Raw genomic sequence first — 7,318 nt, forward strand, 5'->3', positions numbered from 1 at the left:
AGCGCCTGAATCTCTCTTGAACCAGCCTTTAGGGCCTGTGTTATTTCAGTCCATTGACAAACGCATTAACGAGCAGGAGGGTCGAGTTTCTGTGGGGACACTGGTGCAGCATGTGGATCGGTATGGGGAGAACCAGTACCAAAGAGCAGAAACATTGACCATAAATATATCAGTTACCGCAGAAACGCTTATCCAGCTAAGCTCAGCCTTTCTTTGCATGTACAAAAACGAAACACAGGACGAAGCCCGGACCCACTCACTGCTCCAGTTCCTAGAGAATGGATTCCCGTAGCCTAGCAAGCAGCAGAGAGAGCTGTAACTGTAAGCCAGAGAATGTGTCATAACGATAATATAGTTCAAGGTGAGGTGAGGAATTGGGTCCTGTTAAAGAGGAGGGAGGGCCATTTAGTCCACCGACATGATTTGATCAGAAACGTGTAGAGTAGGAAACAGATAGCACGCAGCACATGCCACGGACAAGCGGAGATTTTGTGCTTTACAAAATACAACGCATCTACTGCAACGGTGCGAGGCGAGCTGCCCTTGCAAGGTGTGGAAACAGCTGACACTGAATTACCTAAGCGGAAGAAGGCGAAAACCTTTCAATACTAGCATCTGCCGAGGTGTTTAGAATACTTGCCTCGAAGCACAGTGAAGCCTAAGCAAGCGCAGTGCGGAAGCGTATAAACACTTTGCCATTTTGTACTGCAATCACCTATGTCAGTATCGAAGCTGTACAAGCTCGGGGCTGTGACGCTCGGGACAGCAGTCCAGAGGCCGCTCGTGGGCCGCAGCTGGACTCCGCCTGCCGCCGCCTCCTGGGCCCCGGGAAGCACGCAGCTCCCGGCTGCCCGTCTGCCCAGCACGGGCCGCCACTACTCACAGGGGCCGTGCCCTCGCGCACCAACTGCGGCCGTGCTGCGTTCTGTCTAGTGGTGGGGAGCTCGTGAATGAGTCGTTCAAATGAACGCTTCACTCCTCTGAAGTGTGAACTAACCATTCAATTTCAGTGAACTGGTACTTCAAACTCTTCACAGATAGCACACTCCACACTTTTTTCTAGTTCACTCACTCTCTTCCCCTCTCCCTCACCCACGTCACTCCTCCTCCCATCACTTCACTCCTCCCTGTCCTGCCTGTCGACGAATCACGCGGTGTTAGTGGGGAACGATAGGTTTAGGACGGGTGGGGGAGGTGAGGGGTGAGGAGAAGGCAGCGTCAGCTGGTACCTGCAGTGCTGACATCATTACCCGTGACTATTTGTGCAGTTAAACTTCGCTCTACGGGTAGCCTACCGTTCGCAGCGCTTGAAGACAAATGAATATTTAAGATAGAAACGAAGAGGCTATCTGTGTGAGCACGCACAGCAAACATGAAAAAAAAAAAAAGGTTTGTTAATAACACTGAAAGAGGGATTTTACCTGAAATCGTACCAGTGACTACAGGTGACAGTTTACGTTTTGAATCTAGTGGGTTATTATTGTCAACAAAAATAAAATCTACAGGAAAACTTCTGAATAATTACTTAACGTAGGTATACAGACTTTGTGACAGTGTTAAACATACTCATTCTATTTTGGATTAAATTTTAAAAGGAACATAAAATTGGACTGCATTTCGTTGGTAGCCCTATTTTTCAGTTCATGAATACAACAAATAATGTTTCATTTGGCAGATAAAGACTTTTTTGGGCGCTTCATGAGAAAATGTCGAGCAACATTAAATGTAGTACCTTCTTTATATGTGACAGCCTTCTCTGTTTATCTTTCCTTTGTCCCCCTTTTTTTTCTTTATTGTCATTTTGAAACCTGTATACAGGCAGGCCTGCAGCAGCATACTACGCCGCTCTTTGGCCGCAGAGAAACACAAAAGATAGAAATGAAGACAATTAAGGAAAAAAGATGGTGGACATATAAACGGAGCCAAACACTTTTTAAAATACAAGGTGCCGTTCACGGGCGTAGAGTCCAAGATAAAATTGTTCAGACACTTGGACACAGACAGAAACGTCCTTTGTCCCCTTCGACCATGCTCTATTTACGATAACTCAGACGCTGTAAGAGCGTAAAACGTTGCGTGCACGTTACTGCATTGTGCGGCCATCTGTTGGTAAAATTGTGAAGTATTACGAAGCTTTATTGTACGAGCGAGGCGAAGCGAGCGTAGCCGCGGCTGAGCGGCGAACTGGGCAACTTCGCCAGGCTTCCGTACTTCACGAATGAACTACTTCATTTGAACGCTTCACGGCAAAGAGTGAAATGAATGAGGTAGTTCACGGGAATGAACGAGTTCGACCCACCTCTAGTTCTGTCAGTGTTACTGGATGGCACACACAGCCACTCACACACAACAAGCCAGCAAAGATATTCTTGTATTTCTTGCTGTTTGCCTGGCATTGCACACCTGCTCGGACCCAAGTCACATTCACAGTAGTGATTTTTCAAAATGAATACGAGGAGGATTGATCCAGTGATTTCCCAGCCAGGTATAGTTTTTAAAACCGTTGTTAAAAAGGCAATGGCCTCATTAACCTTTGTAATTGACCTAAAAAACCTACTAGTAACGAGGAAATGAATCATACCTGATTGCGTTCCGGATTTATGCTCAGTATTTTACCTGTTTCTTGGGTTGAATGCGCAGTTTAAAATACAAATAAATATGTCAGGAACTGTATCAACCAAGACAGATTTAGTGAACTCATCCTAATCAGTATCGAAAGTGAAAGAGCTAGGTCAATTGATGTCAGTGAAATCGTCCATATTGTTGCAGAAGAAGCGGAGTAGCACAGTCGCCGTGGTGTAGTGGTTATGATTCTAAACCTTCGTTAAGTCAACTTAGTGTTTGTGATTCGCCTACTTACACCTTCCTCTACGTGACAATATCTTCACACGTAGCCGTAAGGTCATTGATACTGAGAGTCACTCACTACAATATATTTAATTTTCAACTACATTTACCAGTATTAATAATTTTGAAAAGAGTGAACGAGTAGTCCCTTCGCATATATTACATGGTATTATACAACACATTGCTTTAAACTTCTACTTCTTTGTCCTCTAATTAAGGGGACACCACCGTGGTTCAGGTCGAAAAAAATCGATTTTCGGTTTTCATCTTATTTCGATACATTAAGGTTTTATTTAAGTACTCATAAAAGGATTTTGCTGAAAAAAATTTTTTTCGAGCATTTAAAGTGCATTTTCCTACCACGTGTATTTATGTGCCACACCCACTTTTCTGTCACCCACGTTCCTGCATATATTTTAGATCTTTATATCCCATACATAGCACGTTATGGATTTTTCTTTTTTACTCCCGAGTCTCTTGGCTATCCTTGGAATGCAACGGTCGGTATTCTTTTGTTTCTGCTGCTTGTAAACAACACGCTTTCAAACACGCGGTTAATTTTGTTCATGTGTGATTGCGAGTAGTTGTTATATTTACGTTTTCAGTGCTTGTTTACATTTGTTTTGTTGTGTTTATTGAAGATGACGAAACGTAAAGGCATTTCCAAGAAACGACAATTTAGAGGAAACAAGTTTAGAAAGCTTTCTGTATGTCGCCTGGCAACGATGTTTCTAATTGTAATTCCCCAACAAGTGCATCATCAAAGAAGCTCTCACCATTTCAAGAGAGTTACAACGAATTTACTGTAAGTAACATTATTATAAATTTGAGAATATTATCAAATGTAATTTCTAAATTTGTATAATGTAGACAGTGTGGTGAGTCTCAAAGTGTGAAAATTTGTGAGAGTGCCAGTGGGAGAAAAGGCCTAGCAATTGCTTTGGATTTAATTTGCACTAAATGCTCAGCTGTGATTTCATTTATGAGTTCTTCAAAAAAAAAAAAAATGGTTCAAATGACTCTGAGCACTATGGGACTCAACTGCTGTGGTCATAAGTCCCCTAGAACTTAGAAGTACTTAAATCTAACTAACCTAAGGACAGCACACAACACCCAGCCATCACGAGGCAGAGAAAATCCCTGACCCCGCCGGGAATCGAACCCGGGAACCCGGGTGTGGGAAGCGAGAACGCTACCGCACGACCACGAGATGCGGGCCAAAGTTCTTCAAAACCAGATGCAAGTGGCCCTTATGAAATCAACACTAGATTAGTTTATGCCTTACGATCCATTGACAAGGGCATGGCTGCAGGGAGAACATTTTGTTCAGTGATGAACTTACATCAACCACCAAATAAATTTGAAAAACTGACTGCAATATTAGAGATAGCTGTATGTGAGGTCAGTGAGGAAAGCATGAAACTGGCTGCTAGGGAAGCACTGGAAGAAAATGATGGAATTTCCGATATTGCAGTTGCACTTGATGGAAGTCGGCAGAAAAGAGGACATACTTCTTCGAGTGGAGTAGTGACTGCCATGAGTTTAGACACCAGTAAAGTGTTGGATGTAGAGGTAATGTCTAAATATTGCAAATGTTGTAAAGTCAATGAACATAAAGAACCCAACTGTGTGGCTAATTTTAGAGGAACAAGTGGTGGTATGGAAGTTCATGGAGTACAACAAATGTTTCATCGCTCCGTAGAAACAAGAGGCGTACGGTACACCAAATATTTGGGCGATGGTAGCACTAAGGCATACAACAATGTTGTGAACTCTAAGCCATATGGAGCTGCCATTATTAGCAAAATATAATGTGTAGGCCATGTTCAAAAACGTTTAGAAACAAGGCTTAGGAAACTAACTGTTGATATGAGAGGAAAAAAATTAGAACATGGAAAACTGTTGACCGGACAGGGTCGGTTAACTAAATCTGAAATAGAAAACTTGCACGTATATGATGGGCAGGCAATTAGGAAAAATAAAGAAAATCTGGAGGCAATGAAGAGAGATGTTTGGGCCATATTGTTCCATAAGTCCTCTACTGATGATAAGCCATGTCATTGCTTGTGTCCATCAGGAGAAAATTCGTAGTGCAAATACAATAGGGCTCAGGCAACTGGAGAATCTTATTCTCAACAGCATTCTTTTCCTGCTGCTGTTATTACAGCAATTAAACCTTTTTTCAGAGACTTGGCTCATCCTGACCTTCTAAGGAAATGTCTCCATTTGAATGTTTCAACAGCATAATTTGGAACCGCTTTTCTAGACTGTATTTGTAGGCATGCATATAATGAAAGTAGGAGTTCATGATGCTGTTATTACATTAAAGTGTGGTAATATTGGAAAATGCTGGGTACTGAAAAAGCTGGGAATTAATCCTGGTGAAAAGTGATCACTGGGCTGCAACATTACGATTAAATGAGGATAGCCGATGCAGACAAGTCTGCATCTAATATGGCCAAGAAAGCAAGACAAACTCCCAGGAAGGTGAAAAAGAAGCTGGAAGCCCTGCTAGAGACCTAAGAATGGCCATCATATGCAGCAGGATAGTTTTAATTAACTGTAAGTAAAAATGGTTCAAATGGCTCTGAGCACTATGGGACTCAACTGCTGAGGTCATTAGTCCCCTAGAACTTAGAACTAGTTAAACCTAACTAACCTAAGGACATCACAAACATCCATGCCCGAGGCAGGATTCGAACCTGCGACCGTAGCGGTCTTGCGGTTCCAGACTGCAGCGCCTTTAACCGCACGGCCACTTCGGCCGGCAACTGTAAGTAACAAATTTCAAAAGCTTTTTCTTTAAAGTCAATTTCCCACAAACTAAAATTTTCAGTACATATGCCACATTATATCAGAAACTATCATAGATATATGAATGAAATTTGCAGAGGCTCTGCATAACATAAAAAGCCACCTCTGGTATTACATTCACTAATATTTCCCCATAAGGAAGGTCAAAAAAAATATTTTCTGCAGAAAAAACTTAATATTTTTGTTAATAAATTAAAATAAGTATTTCTTAAAAACTATAAAATTGATAAAGTAGATTTTAGTACAGTTGACTCTCTTAGCAACATGTAACATACAGTAAAAATATTAACGTCTTGCATCAAATAGTTTTTCTCAGAAATGGGTCAAATACTTTCCTAAATTAACGTGGGTTAGATAGGCAGGGTGATATTACTAACTGATAGGTTATACATTTTATTTTGGAGCTCATATTTCTACTTCTGCAGGTGGGCCTGTACCACATACATTACGCATCTGCCCACGTACAATGTAAAACCGGTATAATTCACGTGAGCAACTGCTTAAAAATTACGGTGCTAGCCTGAATACTAGATTCCTTTCCGTTTGTGAGTGGGATGACTTGAGTTTAACACACCGCTAAACAAGTGAAATTGTCGTGTAATTCCAACAGACTTTCCCTCTGGTTCTGCTAAGCTACAAACCTTAGAAGAGCTACTATGTATACTCTGCAGGCCTTTATAGAGCACATGTGGTGTGTAGCGTCTATATCAGTGCTAGTCATTCCCTTTCGTATTTTACTCGAAAACGAAGTGAATGGAGAACAGTTCCGCGCTTCCTTAAGTGTTCTCTGCTAAGTAGCTTCGTCTATGTTGTCACGGAAAGGTCTAATATATATACTGCACTTGCGTGTGCTTCTCCAACAAATGTTCAAATGTGTGTGAATTCCAGAGAGACCAAACTGCTGAGTCATCGGTCCCTAGACTATTTAAACTAACTTATGCCAAGAACAACACACACATGCATGCCCTAGGGAGGACTCGAACCTCCGGCGGCGGGGGGGGGGGGGGGGGGGGGGAGGGGAGGGACGGCGCAATCCGTAACATGGCTCCTCAAACCGCTCGTCCACTCAGCACGGCGCTTCTCCAGCAGATCTGTGTAATACCGTACAGCTGATTTTACTTTAGCCAACGGCCCTGCCGCAGTGATAACACCGGTTCCCGTCAGATCACCGAAGTTAATCGCTGTTGGGCTGGGCCACCACTTGGATGGGTGACCATTCGGTCTGCCGAGCGCTGTTGGCAAACGGGGTGCACTCAGCCCTTGTGAGGCAAACTGAGGAGCTACTTGATTGAGTAGTAGCGGCTCCGGTCTCGGAAACTGACATACGGCCGGGAGAGCGGTGTGCTGACCACATGCCGCTCCATATCTGCATCCAGTGACGCCTGTGGTCTGAGGATGACATGGCGGCCGGTCGGTACAGTTGGGCCTTCATGGCCTGTTCAGGAGGAGTTTAGTTTTAGTTTTGATTTTACTTTACAATATGGGTCTAAAGGCTGTAGGATATTGTTAAATCGTCGTAGCAGCTGTATGTTCTGTAAACTTTCAGGGTAATGTTTTGTGACAAGAATGCCCTTACTCTACTTGTAAACGGAGTAACGGGTGAGGGTACGATTCCATATGGTCTCGCACACCGCAGCACACCACGGAAAGACATCGT

General features: G+C 43.0%; 1 pseudogene; it reads left to right on the forward strand.

The window, feature by feature from the left end:
- Nucleotides 1–6,784: 6,784 nt before the first annotated feature.
- Nucleotides 6,785–6,902, forward strand: LOC126177559 (5S ribosomal RNA; annotated as a pseudogene).
- The last annotated feature ends 416 nt before the right edge of the window (nucleotides 6,903–7,318 follow it).

Source organism: Schistocerca cancellata, chromosome 3, assembly GCF_023864275.1.
Source record: "Schistocerca cancellata isolate TAMUIC-IGC-003103 chromosome 3, iqSchCanc2.1, whole genome shotgun sequence".
Taxonomy (NCBI): Eukaryota; Metazoa; Arthropoda; class Insecta; order Orthoptera; family Acrididae; genus Schistocerca; species Schistocerca cancellata.